This window comes from Mobula hypostoma, chromosome 21 (assembly GCF_963921235.1).
Source record: "Mobula hypostoma chromosome 21, sMobHyp1.1, whole genome shotgun sequence".
Lineage (NCBI taxonomy): Eukaryota > Metazoa > Chordata > Chondrichthyes > Myliobatiformes > Myliobatidae > Mobula > Mobula hypostoma.
Window position 1 is genome coordinate 3030123 of NC_086117.1, and position 16018 is coordinate 3046140.

A 16018-nucleotide genomic window follows, 5' to 3' on the forward strand; every position below is an offset into this window, starting at 1 on the left:
CCACACCGAACCCTATACTGATCCTTCCACACTAAACCCTATACTGATCCTTCCCCACCGAACCCTATATTGATCCTTCCCACCGAAACCTATACTGATCCTTCCACACCGAACCCTATACTGATCCTTCCACACCGAACCCTATACTGATACTTCCCCACCGAACCCAATACTGATCCTTACACACCGAACCGTATACTGATCCTTCCACATCGAACCCTATACTGATCCTTCCATACTGAACCCTATACTGATCCTTCCACACCGAACCCTATACTGATCCTTCCACACTAAACCCTATACTGATCCTTCCCCACCGAACCCTATACTGATCATCCACACCGAACCCTATACTGATCCTTCCACACCGAACCCTATACTGATCCTTCCCACCGAACCCTATACTGATCCTTGCCCATCGAACCCTATACTGATCCTTCCACACCGAACCCTATACGGATCCTTCCACACCGGACCCTATACTGATCCATCCACACCGAACCCTATACTGATCCTTCCCACCGAAACCTATACTGATCCTTCCACACCGAACCCTATACTGATCCTTCCACACCGAACCCTATACTGATCCTTCCACACCGAACCCTATACTGATCCATCTACACCGAACCCTATACTGATCCTTCCCACCGAACCCTATACTGATCCTTCCTCACCGAACCCTATACTGATCCATCCACACCGAACCCTATACTGATCATCCACACCGAACACTATACTGATACCTTCCCCACCGAACCCCATACTGATCCTTCCCCACTGAACCCTATACTGATCCATCCACACCGAACCCTATACTGGCCCATCCACACCGAACCCTATACTGATACCTTCCCCACCGAACCCTATACTGATCCTTCCACACCGAACCCTATACTGATCCTTCCCCACCGAACCCTATACTGATCCTTCCATACTGAACCCTATACTGATCCTTCCATACTGAACCCTATACTGATCCTTCCCCATCTTACCCTATACTGATCCTTCCCCACCGAACCCTATACTGATCCTTCCACACCGAACCCTATACTGATCCTTCCACACCGAACCCTATACTGATCCTTCCACACTGAACCCTATACTGATCCTTCCCCATCGAACCCTATACTGATCCTTCCCCACCGAACCCTATACTGATCCTTCCACACCGAACCCTATACTGATCCTTCCACACCGAACCCTATACTGATTCTTCCACACCGAACCCTATACTGATCCTTCCACACCGAACCCTATACTGATCCTTCCACACCGAACCCTATACTGATTCTTCCACACCGAACCCTATACTGATTTTTCCACACCGAACCCTATACTGATCCTTCCACACCGAACCCTATACTGATCCATCCACACCGAACCCTATACTGATCCTTCCACACCGAACCCGATACTGATCCATCCACACCGAACCCTATACTGATCCATCCACACCGAACCCTATACTGATCCATCCACACCGAACCCGATACTGATCCATCCACACCGAACCCTATACTGATCCTTCTCCACCGAACCCTATAATGATCCATCCACACCGAACCGTATACTGATCCATCCACACCGAACCCTATCCTGATCCTTCCCCACCGAACCCTATACTGATCCTTCTCCACCGAACCCTATACTGATCCATCCACACCGAACCGTATACTGATTCTTCCACACCGAACCCGAAACTGATCCATCCACACCGAACCCTATACTGATCCATCCACACCGAACCCTATACTGATTCTTCCACACCGAACCCTATACTGATCCTTCCACACCGAACCCGATACTGAGCCATCCACACCGAAACCTATACTGATCCTTCTCCACCGAACCCTATAATGATCCATCCACACCGAACCCTATACTGATCCTTCCACACCGAACCCTATACTGATCCTTCCACACCGAACCCTATACTGATCCATCCACACCGAACCGTATACTGATCCTTCCACACTGAACCCTATACTGATTCTTCCACACCAAACCCTATACTGATTTTTCCACACCGAACCCTATACCGATCCTACCCCACTGAAACATATACTGATCCTTCCACACCGAACCCTAGACTGATTCTTCCACACTGAACCCTATACTGATCCTTCCATACCGAACCCTATACTGATCCTTCCACACCGAACCCTATACTGATCCTTCCCCACCGAACCCTATACTGATCCTTCCCCACCGAAACCTATACTGATCCTTCCACACCGAACCCTATCCTGATCCTTCCGCACCGAACCCTGTACTGATCCTTCTCCACCGAACCCTATACTGATCCATCCACACCGAACCGTATACTGATCCTTCCACACCGAACCCTATACTGATCCTTCCACACCGAACCCTATACTGATTCTTCCACACCGAACCCTATACTGATCCTTCCCCACCGAACCCTATACTGATCCTTCCACACCGAACCCTATACTGATCCTTCCCCACCGAATCCTATACTGATCCTTCCCCACTGTACCCTATACTGATCCATCCACACTGAACCCTATCCTGATCCTTCCACATCGAAACCTATACTGATCCTTCCACACCGAACCCTATACTGATCCTTCCACACCGAACCCTATACTGATCCTTCCCCACCGAACCCTATACTGATCCATCCTCACCGAACCCTATCCTGATCCTTCCCCACCGAACCCTATACTGATCCTTCCACATCGAACCCTATACGGATCCTTCCCCACTGAACCCTATACTGATCCTTGCACACCGAACCCTATACTGATCCTTCCACACCGAACCCTATACTGATCCATCCTCACCGAACCCTATACTGATCCTTCCACACCGAACCCTATACTGATCCTTCCATACTGAACCCTATACTGATCCTTCCATACTGAACCCTATACTGATCCTTCCCCATCGAACCCTATACTGATCATTCCCCACCGAACCCTATACTGATCCTTCCACACCGAACCCTATACTGATCCTTCCACACAGAACCCTATACTGATCCTTCCCCATCGAACCCTATACTGATCCTTCCCCACCGAACCCTATACTGATCCTTCCACACCGAACCCTATACTGATCCTTCCACACCGAACCCTATACTGATTCTTCCACACCGAACCCTATACTGATCCTTCCACACCGAACCCTATACTGATCCTTCCACACTGAACCCTATACTGATTCTTCCACACCGAACCCTATACTGATTTTTCCACACCGAACCCTATACTGATCCTTCCACACCGAACCCTATACCGATCCTACCCCACTGAAACCTATACTGATCCTTCCCCACTGAACCCTGTACTGATCCTTCTCCACCGAACCCTATAATGATCCATCCACACCGAACCCTATACTGATCCTTCCACACCGAACCCTATACTGATCCTTCCACACCGAACCCTATACTGATCCATCCACACCGAACCGTATACTGATCCTTCCACACTGAACCCTATACTGATTCTTCCACACCAAACCCTATACTGATTTTTCCACACCGAACCCTATACCGATCCTACCCCACTGAAACCTATACTGATCCTTCCACACCGAACCCTAGACTGATTCTTCCACACTGAACCCTATACTGATCCTTCCATACCGAACCCTATACTGATCCTTCCACACCGAACCCTATACTGATCCTTCCCCACCGAACCCTATACTGATCCTTCCCCACCGAAACCTATACTGATCCTTCCACACCGAACCCTATCCTGATCCTTCCCCACCGAACCCTATACTGATCCTTCTCCACCGAACCCTATACTGATCCTTCCACACCGAACCCTATACTGATCCATCCGCACCGAACCCTATACTGATCCTTCCACTCCGAACCCTATACTGATCCTTCCCCACCGAACCCTATACTGATCCATCCTCACCGAACCCTATACTGATCCATCCCCACCGAACCCTATACTGATCCTTCCCCACCGAACCCTATACTGATCCTTCCCCACCGAACCCTATACTGATCCATCCCACTGAACCCTGTACTGATCCTTCCCACCGAACCCTATACTGATCCTTCCTCACCGAACCCAATACTGATTCTTCCACACCGAACCCTATACTGATCCTTCCACACCGAACCCTATACTGATCCTTCCACACCGAACCCTATACTGCTCTTTCCACACCGTACCCTATACTGATTCTTCCACACCGAACCCTATACTGATCCTTCCACACTGAACCACAAGGCTCAGTGCTGGGACCCCAGTTGTTTACAATATAAATGACTTAGACGAAGGAATTAAATGCAGCATCTCCAAGTTTGCGGATGACACGAAGCTGGGCGGCAGTGTTAGTTGTGAGGAGGATGCTGAGAGGATGCAGGGTGACTTGGATAGGTTGGGTGAGTGGGCAAATTCATGGCAGATGCAATTTAATGTCGATAAATGTGAGGTTATCCACTTTGGTGGCAAAACAGGAAAACAGATTATTAACTGAATGGTGGCCGATTCGGAAAAGGGGTGGTGCAACGAGACCTGGGTGTCATTATACACCAGTCCTTGAAAGTGGGCATGCAGGTACAGCGGGTGGTGAAAAAGGCGAATGGTATGCTGGCATTCATAGCAAGAGGATTCAAGTACAGGAGCGGGGAGGTAAACCGCAGTTGTACAAGGCCTTGATGAGACCACACCTGGAGTATTGTGTGCAGCTTTGGTCCCCTAATCTGAGGAAAGATATCCTTGCCATAGAGGGAGTACAAAGAAGGTTCACCAGATTGATTCCTGGCATGGCAGGACTTTCATTTGATGAAAGACTGGATCAACTAGGCTTATACGCATTGGAATTTAGAAGATTTAGGGGGGATCTTATTGAAACGTATAAAATCCTAAAGGAATTGGACAGGCTGGATGCAGGAAGCTTGTTCCCGATGTTGGGGATGTCCAGAACGAGGGGTCATAGTTTGAGGATAAAGGGGAGGCCTTTTGGGACCGAGATAAGGAAAAACTTCTTCACACAGAGAGTGGTGAATCTGTGGAATTCTCTGCCAGAGGAAACAGTTGAGGCCAGTTCATTGGCTATATTTAAGAGGGAGTTAGATAAGGCCCTTGTGGCTAAAGGGATCAGGGGCTATGGAGGGAAGGCTGGTGCAGGGTTCTGAGTTGGATGATCAGCCATGATCATACTGAATGGCGGTGCAGGCTCGAACGGCCGAATGGCCTACTCCTGCACCTATTTTCTATGTTTTTTATGAACCCTATACTGATCCATCCCCACCAAACCTTATACTGATCCTTCCACATCGAACCCTGTTCTGATCCTTCCCCATCGAACCCTATACTGATCCTTCTCCACCGAACCCTATACTGATCCTTCCACACCGAACCCTATACTGATCCTTCCGCACCGAACCCTATACTGATCCTTCCCCACCAAACCCTATACTGATCCTTCCACACCGAACCCTATACTGATCCTTCTGCATCGAACCCTATACTGATCCTTCCCCACCGAATCCTATACGGATCCTTCCCCACCGAACCCTATACGGATCCTTCCCCACCGAACCCTATACGGATCCTTCCCCACTGAACCCTATACTGATCCTTCCACATCGAACCCTATACTGATCCTTCCACACCGAACCCTATACGGGTCCTTCCCCACCGAACCCTATACTGATCCATCCACACCGAACCCTATACTGATCCTTCCACACCGAACCCTATACTGATCCTTCCACACCGAACCCTATACGGATCCTTCCACACCGAACCCTATACTGATCCTTCCACAACGAACCCTATACTGATTCTTCCACACTGAACCCTATACTGATCCTTCCATACCGAACCCTATACTGATCCTTCCACACCGAACCCTATACTTATCCTTCCCACCGAACCCTATACTGATCCAACCACACCGAACCCTATACGGATCCTTCCACACCGAACCCTATACTGATCCTTCCCACTGAACCCTATACTGATCCATCCACACCGAACCCTATCCTGATCCATCCCTCCGAACCCTATACTGATCCTTCCCCACCGAACCCTATACTGATCCTTCCCCACCGAACCCTATCCTGATCCATCCCTCCGAACCCTATACTGATCCTTCCCCACCGAACCCTATACTGATCCTTCCACACCGAACCCTATCCTGATCCATCCCTCCGAACCCTATACTGATCCTTCCCCACCGAACCCTATACTGATCCTTCCCCACCGAACCCTATACTGATCCATCCACACCGAATCTTATACTGATCCTTCCACACCGAACCCTGTACGGATCCTTCTCCACCGAACCCTGTACGGATCCTTCTCCACCGAACCCTATACTGATCCTTCCCCATTGAACTCTATACTGATCCTTCCCCACCGAACCCTATACTGATCCTTCTCCACCGAACCCTATACTGATCCTTCCACACCGAACCCTATACTGATCCATCCACACCGAACCCTATACTGATCCTTCCACTCCGAACCCTATACTGATCCTTCCCCACCGAACCCTATACTGATCCTTCCCCACCGAACCCTATACTGATCCTTCCCCACCGAACCCTATACTGATCCATCCCACCGAACCCTGTACTGATCCTTCCCACCGAACCCTGTACTGATCCTTCCTCACCGAACCCTATACTGATCCTTCCACACCGAACCCTATACTGATCCTTCCACACCGAACCGTATACTGCTCTTTGCACACCGTACCCTATACTGATTCTTCCACACCGAACCCTATACTGATCCATCCCCACCGAACCCTATACTGATCCTTCCACACCGATCCCTATACTGATCCTTCCACACTGAACTACAAGGCTCAGTGCTGGGACCCCAGTTGTTTACAATATAAATGACTTAGACGAAGGAATTAAATGCAGCATCTCCAAATTTGCGGATGACACGAAGCTGGGCGGCAGTGTTAGTTGTGAGGAGGATGCTGAGAGGATGCAGCGTGACTTGGATAGGTTGGGTGAGTGGGCAAATTCATGGCAGATGCAATTTAATGTGGATAAATGTGAGGTTATCCACTTTGGTGGCAAAACAGGAAAACAGATTATTAACTGAATGGTGGCCGATTAGGAAAAGGGGTGGTGCAACGAGACCTGGGTGTCATTATACACCAGTCATTGAAGGTGGGCATGCAGGTACAGCGGGTGGTGAAAAAGGCGAATGGTATGCTGGCATTCATAGCAAGAGGATTCAAGTACAGGAGCGGGGAGGTACTACCGCAGTTGTACAAGGCCTTGATGAGACCACACCTGGAGTATTGTGTGCAGTTTTGGTCCCCTAATCTGAGGAAAGACATCCTTGCCATAGAGGGAGTCTAAAGAAGGTTCACCAGATTGATTCCTGGCATGGCAGGACTTTCATTTGATGAAGGACTGGATCAACTAGGCTTATACGCATTGGAATTTAGAAGATTTAGGGGGGATCTTATTGAAACGTATAAAATCCTAAAGGGATTGGACAGGCTGGATGCAGGAAGCTTGTTCCCGATGTTGGGGATGTACAGAACGAGGGGTCATAGATTGAGGATAAAGGGGAGGCCTTTTGGGACCGAGATAAGGAAAAACTTCTTCACACAGAGAGTGGTGAATCTATGGAATTCTCTGCCAGAGGAAACAGTTTAGGCCAGTTCATTGGCTATATTTAAGAGGGAGTTAGATAAGGCCCTTGTGGCTAAAGGGATCAGGGGCTATGGAGGGAAGGCTGGTGCAGGGTTCTGAGTTGGATGATCAGCCATGATCATACTGAATGGCGGTGCAGGCTCGAACGGCCGAATGGCCTACTCCTGCACCTATTTTCTATGTTTTTTATGAACCCTATACTGATCCATCCCCACCAAACCCTATACTGATCCTTCCACTCCGAACCCTATACTGATCCTTCCGCACCGAACCCTATACTGATCCTTCCACACCGAACCCAATACTGATCTTTCCACACCGAACCCTATACTGATCCTTCCGCATCGAACCCTGTGCTGATCCTTCCCCACCGAATCATATACTGTTCCTTCCACAACGAACCATATACTGATCCTTCCCCACCGAACCCTATACTGATCCTTCTCCACCGAACCCTATACTGATCCTTCCACACCGAACCCTATACTGATCCTTCCGCATTGAACCCTATACTGATCCTTCCCCACCGAACCCTATACTGATCCTTCCACACCGAACCCAATACTGATCTTTCCACACCGAACCCTATACTGTTCCTTCCACACCGAACCCTATACTGATCCATACCCACCGAACCCTATACTGATCCATCCCACCGAACGCTATACTGATCCTACCCCACCGAACCCTATACTGATCCTTCCACACCGAACCCTATACTGATCCTACCCCACCGAACCCTATACTGATCCTTCCACACCGAACCCTATACTGATCCTTCCCCACCGAACCCTATACTGATCCTTCCACACCGAACCCTATACTGATCCTTCCCCACCAAACCCTATACTGATCCTTCCACACCGAACCCTATACTGATCCTTCTCCACCGAACCCTATACTGATCCTTCCACACCGAACCCTATACTGATCCTTCCGCATCGAACCCTATACTGATCCTTCCCCACCGAACCCTATACTGATCCTTCCACACCGAACCCAATACTGATCTTTCCACACCGAACCCTATACTGTTCCTTCCACTCCGAACCCTATACTGATCCATACCCACCGAACCCTATACTGATCCATCCCACCGAACGCTATACTGATCCTACCCCACCGAACCCTATACTGATCCTTCCACACCGAACCCTATACTGATCCTACCCCACCGAACCCTATACTGATCCTTCCACACCGAACCGTATACTGATCCTTCCCCACCGAACCCTATACTGATCCTTCCACACCGAACCCTATACTGATCCATCTGCACCGAACCCTATACTGATCCTTCCATACCAAGCCCCTGCCAGGTTTGGTGGTATGATCAGACATGAGGAACAACCGATCAATGTTCAAATAAATTTATTATCAAAGTGCATACAGTATATATCACCATATACACCTCTGAGATTCATTTTCTTGTGGACATTTACAGGAGAACAAAAAAATGCAATTCAATCTGGAATATTTATTACCCCTCAACCATCAGGCTGTAGAACCAGAGGGGATAACTTCACTCAACTTCAATCACCCCAACTCTGAACTGTTACCAGAATCTATGGACTCACTTTCAAGGAGTCTTCATCTCATGTTCTCGATATTTATTGCTTTTATTTTGTTTTTGCCCTTTGTTGTCATTTGAACATTGGCTGTTTGTCTATCTTGTTTTGTGCTCCTTCATTGACTCTTTTGGGTTGTTTTTTATTTACTGTGAATGCTCACAAGAAAATGAATCTCAGGCTTGTATATGGTGACACATATGTACTTTGGTAATAAATTTTCTTTGAACTTTGAATAAAATTAATGAAAAACAACACACAACCAAAAATCAACCACTCAATCAATCATGTTTTGCGCAGAAACGCCCTCACAGCACATATCTGTACTCGACAAAAAACTCTGTTGCCTAAAGGCTAATTTTTACTTGTGCATACGGGCTATGCCGTAGGCCTAATTTATACTTTTGCATAGCCCTATGCCGTAGCGAGCATGCGTAGTTGTGTCTGCATCACTCTGCAATTCACCACCAAAACGCTAGTTGGCGGTGGGGTTTCTATGCCACTGTGTTGAGTTTCTTCGCGAGAGACACGGACGAGGAAATGCATTTCAAATATTTTCTGATGTCGGCAGGTAGATTTGACGATTTGGTTCATCGTCTCCAATAATTTATTTCGCATCAGTGTACAGGCATGGCGAAGAAAAGCAATGGGAAATGCGTAGGAGGAAATGCGATGCTACCAAGCCGACCAATCACAGTTGTTGCAGTTTGCGTTATTGTGATTCATGAGTTACTTTTTTGGGGAGGTGCACGTCACCCTACAGTGTAGGGTTCGGCGTAGGGTACGTGGTATCTACGGTGTACATTTGATGCACAAGTATAAATCAGCCTTAACTGTTTAACCTAACAATTCACCAGTCTAAATGCAAGTCAACAAAATTATCCATCGTGGTTTGACAAAGGAGGTGCTATCTATGCAGAATTGCTGTGTGCCTGTGGTTTACGATGGCAACTTCTCGAAATGCAAATTCACTTCTAATTCCTCTCTGGCTTGGCACCTGGTGGGTGTGTTTCTCACTACAATTGTAAAAAGTAAAAGCAGAAAGGGCTGGAAACATTCAGCGGGTCAGTCAGCATCTGTGAGAAAGGAAACTGAGTTCAAGGTCAGGGTGAACACCCTTCATAAGAACTCAAAGTTTTTTTGTTTTTGTTTTGTTTACATGTTTTTAATCCTCTTTTTAGTTGATAAACATCTTCAATCTCAGCCTAAAAGATTCACTTTCAGGAGTTCTTCATCTCATGTTCTCAATATTTATTGCTTATTTATTATTATTATGCTTGTTTCTTTGTATTTACCGTGAATGCCTGCAAAAATGAATCTTGCGATTGTATACGGTGATATATATGTATTTTGATAATAAATTTACTTTGAACTTTAAAAGCTCCAACCCCCATGTTGAAAGCACCTAGGGTGCTTAGTGGAAAGTTCTGATTTACTGCTGATTCCAACACTGCGTTACGTCCACAAACGGTTTACAATCACTGACATATGTGGCAGCAGCACAGTGCAATTCATGATTATATGATCCGATAAGAGATGTAGAGAAACAAATCGTGCCAAAAGGAAGCAAAGTAGGGAGGTAATGTTCATGACTGTTCAGAAATCTGATGGCAGAGTGAAGTTGTTCCTAAACAATGCTGACTGTGTCTTCAAGCTCCTGTACCTCCTCTTTGATGGTAATAACGAGACTGAAAAAAAACATGGAAAAAGTTCCAATATTCTCCGTATTCGTGCCTCTTTATTAGCAAGAGCTGAACTTTTTTGTTGATTTTTTACACAGGATTTGCAAAGATTTTGTGCCTGGCAAGTGTAAGATTTATCACTTGCACCAATTTCACTGTCTGGTAAACAGGAAACCAACACTCAGAACCACAATAACTCATTGTTAGCAGATTCTTGATTAAGCTTTTCTTTTTTTTTAATTTTATTTTTATTTGGATAAGGAGTTCACAATTATCATGTACTTTTTTCACACATATAACCTTTTCCATTTTTTTATATGTATAAAACTACAATTATTTATACACTCTTAAGTACACATTGAGATGATATAAAAGCAAAATAAACATTTAAATAGATAATTATGTACTGTGGTAAATCTAACCTATTAGGCTAAGTAATGAAATTAGTTGTTAAGAAAAATGGTAATAATAGTTTCCATACAACCCTGCTGGACCATTTCCACTGGTCCAGAATGTTGCATACAAGCCTATATACCAACCATTGTAGGTGTTTATATCCCAATTTGTTCGTGTTGATTAAGCTTTTCAAAGATTTAATTTCAGTTGAGAAACTACATTAATATGAAGCAGAATTCAAGGTCTTCAAATACATAATATCCTTCCAAAACAAATGTAAAAAAAAATCTCACATTCCATCTAACCTGAAGGCATGAACATCAATTTCTCCAACTTTCAGTCATTTTCCCCTTCCCCCTTCCCACTCTGGCCCCTTAACTCTTCTCCTCACCTGTCTATTACTTCCCCCTACAACCCCTCCTCTTCCCTTTCTCTCACGGTCCACCCTCCTCTCCTATCAGCTTCCTTCTTTTCCAGCCCTTTACCTTTTCAAGCTTCGTAGTTCATCCACCCACCTATTCTCCCCCGTCACCTTCCAGCCTGTCCCCCTTCCCCTCCCCACACTTCATTATTCTGCCTTCTTCCTCCTTCCTTTCCAGTGCTGATGAAGAGTCCCGGCTTGAATCCTCGACTGTTCATTCATTTCCAGAGATGCTGCCTGACCTGCTGAGTTCCTCCGGGGTTTTGTTCTTGCTGCCACGAGGAATTCTGCAGATGCTGGAATTTCAAGCAACACACATCAAAGTCGCTGGTGAACGCAGCAGGCCAGGCAGCATCTCTAGGAAGAGGTACAGTCGATGTTTCGGGCCGAGACCCTTCGTCAGGACTAACTGAAAGAAGAGCTAGTAAGAGATTTGAAAGTGGGAGGGGGACTTCTCAAACTTCTGCTAATGCCCCACCTCCCCCTCGTACCCCATCCGTTATTTATTTATATACACACATTACACACATTCTTTTTCTCTCTCTCCGTTTTCTCCCTCTGTCCCTCTCACTATACCCCTTGCCCATCCTCTGGGTTTTCCCCCCCTCCCCCTTTTCTTTCTCCCTGGGCCTCCTGTCCCATGATCCTCTCATACCCTTTTTGCCAATCACCTGTCCAGCTCTTGGCTCCATCCCTCCCCCTCCTGTCTTCTCCTATCATTTTGGATCTCCCCCTCCCCCTCTCACTTTCAAATCTCTTACTAACTCTTCCTTCAGTTAGTCCTGACGAAGGGTCTCGGCCTGAAACGTCGACTGTACCTCTTCCTACAGATACTGCCTGGCCTGCTGCGTTCACCAGCAACTTTGATGTGTGTTGCGTTTGTTCTTCCTGCTTTAGATTTCCATATTTCCATTATCTGCAGAATCTCTTATGTTTAAAAAGCCAAACTGGCAGTCTCTTTAGTTTTAAGTATCTTGATTATTTTGTTCAGTCCCAGGATCTGTATGATTTGTTAAGGAACTTCGGTGCTCACTAAAATGCCTGATGAAACAAGGAGGGCTGTCGCAGGATAGCAGCGTCCATCATCAAGGCCCCCACAATCCAGGTCACGCTCTCTCCTCACTGCTGGCATCAGGAAGAAGGGACAACAGCCTCGGGATTCACAGCACCAGCTTCAGGAACTGTTATTACCCCTGAACCGTCAAGCTCTCGAACCAGGGAGGATAGCTTCATTCTCCTCGAGAGTGAACTAATTCCACAATCTATTGTCTCATTCTACAACTCATCTTCTCAACATTATCTCTTTATTTGTTTTGTTTGTGTATTTATTTTTTTATTTGCACACTTTGTCGTCTTCTGTACATTCTTCAGGAGGCTAAAGAAATCCAACATGTTCCCCCTGTCCCTTTCCTATTTTTATCAACGCACCACAGTAAGTATCCTATCTGGATTCATCACGGTTCATCGCGCTGAAGGATCTTGGCCCAAAATGTCGACTGTACTTTTGTCCACAGATGCTGACTGGCCCGCCGAGTTCCACCAGCATTTTGTGTGTGTTGCCCAGTATGGCAACCGCTCTGCCTGTGACCGTAAGGAACTGTGGAGAGTTGTGATACCACATCACTGGAACCACCTCCATGGACTCTGCCTACACTTCCCAGTGCCTCAGTTAAACAGCCAGCGTAATCACAGACCCCACCCACCCCAGACATTCTCTCTCCTCCTGTCTCCTTTTGGGCAGAAGATACAAAAGCCTGAAAGCACATACACCAAGATTCAAGATTGTTTAATGCCATTTCCAGTACATAACTATAAAGGAGAACAAAATAATTATCACTCTGGATCCTTAATGTTCTTGAGGCTTAAGGACAGCTTCAACTCCACTGTTATAAGACTATAGTCCCCTCGCACGATAAGATGTATTCTTGACCTCACAATCTACCTGGTTTGCACTCTCCCTGTAAGTGTAACACTTGATTCAGTTACTGTTTTATCTTGTTCCACCTCAATGCACTGTTATAATGAAATGATCTGTAAAGAAGGCATGCAAAATACAGTTTTTTCACCATACCTTAGGACATGTGGCAATAATGTACCAATTTCCAATTACAGAGCTCATCGAGGAAACAGCCCATCACTGCGCTGATGATCGGGAGGTGAGAGTCTGTGGGTAGAAAAGAGCTTGTCTTGATAAGTTATGATTCTGGTCTGTCAAGCAAAGTAAGGCTTGCTGCGGGAGGAAAAGCAAATGGCTCTTGAAAGGAACAGAAAGAATCAAAACACTTCAATCGCAAGTCGTGTTAGGATCTTTGTCTATCACAGGAAGTCTTTGAAGAGTGTTGCACAAGAAATGAGGTCAAAACAAAACTGTCATACCAAAAGATAACTGAAGTATCATCTGTGCTGCTTAACAATATCAAATAATGCAGTTTTGTTCCAGTATGTTAGAGATGAAATACACATACACCCATTCACACACCCTCACTCACACACTCACACACGTACACACACTCACACTCTCACATACACACACACTCATACTCACACACATACACTCTCACTCACACTCACTCACACACATACTCACACTCTCCACACTCACAAACATACACCCTCACACACACACTCACACTCTCACATACACACACACTCATACTCACACACATACACTCTCACTCACACTCACTCACTCACACACATACTCACACTCTCCACACTCACAAACATACACACTCACTCTCACACACACATACTCACACTCACTCACACATACACTCACTCACTCACACTCACATCACATCAGAATCTCCTAATGATTCATTCAAAATATTCTCTGAAAAACATTCATTCACCAATATTTTAATGCAACAATTTGAACATTTCACCATCTAAACTAAAGACTTAAAATGAAACAGGCAGCAAGTACTGTACCGCAGTCCCCGGTTCTGTTCCTGAAACTGTCTGTTAACTGTCTGTAGTTAAACATTCACTCTCCATAACTCACATTTCATATCACTTCTACACACATTTGCATTAATTCTTCCATTCCAATGATTAACCCTTAATTGATATGTTGCATCAATAGTAACAGACACTATTAAATGATATATTATCATCATTACTTGTGTAAAAATGCTTGGGAAGATTTGCATAAAGTTGGGCAAGTCATACCATTCATAACCTGGGGAGGCCCGTAAATCTATTTCATAATACCACATTTAAATGTTTTCAGTTTTGTGGATATTATTTGAAACTTTACTGCTTAACCTTTCACAGTCCGGGCTTGTCCTCTCCACTGAGCTGAGGCTGGGCTGTATTTTTGCTGAGGGTGAAGAAATGAGATTTGATTCATCAACTCAACTCTTCTAAGCTGTTTCTGCTCCCTCAAAGTCAAAGTAAAATTTATTATCAAAATAAGTATATATCACCATGCACCACCTTGAGATTCATTTTCTTTCAGGCATTTACAGGAAAATAATGAATTACAATTATTATAGGCATCCGTTAGTCTCATGAGACCATGGATTTGCGCCTTGGAAGGTTTCCAGGGCGCAGGCCTGGGCAAGGTTGTATGGAAGACCAGCAGTTGGCCATGCTGCTTATTACAATAGAATTTATGAAATAAAACAAAGACTGACAAACAACCATTGTGGAAAAAAAGACAAATTGCATTACAGTTGCAGAATTGTACCTGAAGCATTGTTGAGCATCTGAACCACCCATTCCACAATCCCTTTGACCCTCTAGCGTCAGTAAGGAGGTCCTGGAGCATCAGGACTAGAACTGCCAGACTGGGTAAAAACCTCTTCCCTGGGGTTTCGTTCGGTTGTATATATGTGCAGACAGACGGCAATAAGGTTCAACTTGAACTTGAGATTGGGCAACTAAAAATAATGAGAAGTTGAGTTATAGAGTCTTTGAGAGTGAGTCGGTAAGTTGTGGAATCAATTAATGTCGAGGTGAGTGAACTTATCCATGCTGGTTCAGGGACCTTTGGTAGTGAGGGAATATTGTTCTCAGGTTTCCAGAAGGTCTTGGCTGAATTGCTTGCAAAGATTATTGAAAGGCAAAATTCAAGCATGGTTCACATTGGAAGTTTGTTTAAAAATCCCAAGCTCTTATTTTAAACTTAAAGGATGCAGGAGAAACAAAATGAGATCCAGGGAATTACAGACTTTAGAATTTATTATACCCACATACTTTAAAGAGATGAGATTTAATGTCACACGTACGTGGAAACATCAAAACAGACAGTCAAGTGCGCCGTTCGTGTTAACGACCAACACTGTCCAAGGATATGCTGGAGGCAGCCCACAAGTGTTGC

General features: G+C 45.6%; 1 protein-coding gene across 4 annotated transcripts in view; it reads right to left on the reverse strand.

The window, feature by feature from the left end:
* Positions 1–16018, reverse strand: part of LOC134360101 (proteinase-activated receptor 2-like) — a 52979-nt gene that overhangs the window by 21918 nt on the left and 15043 nt on the right. For all 4 annotated transcript variants that reach the window (XM_063074182.1, XM_063074180.1, XM_063074183.1 and 1 more), the window contains exon 2: positions 13766–13858. The gene's annotated coding sequence lies outside the window, so the exon portion shown is untranslated. The remainder of the gene's footprint in view (positions 1–13765; positions 13859–16018) is intronic.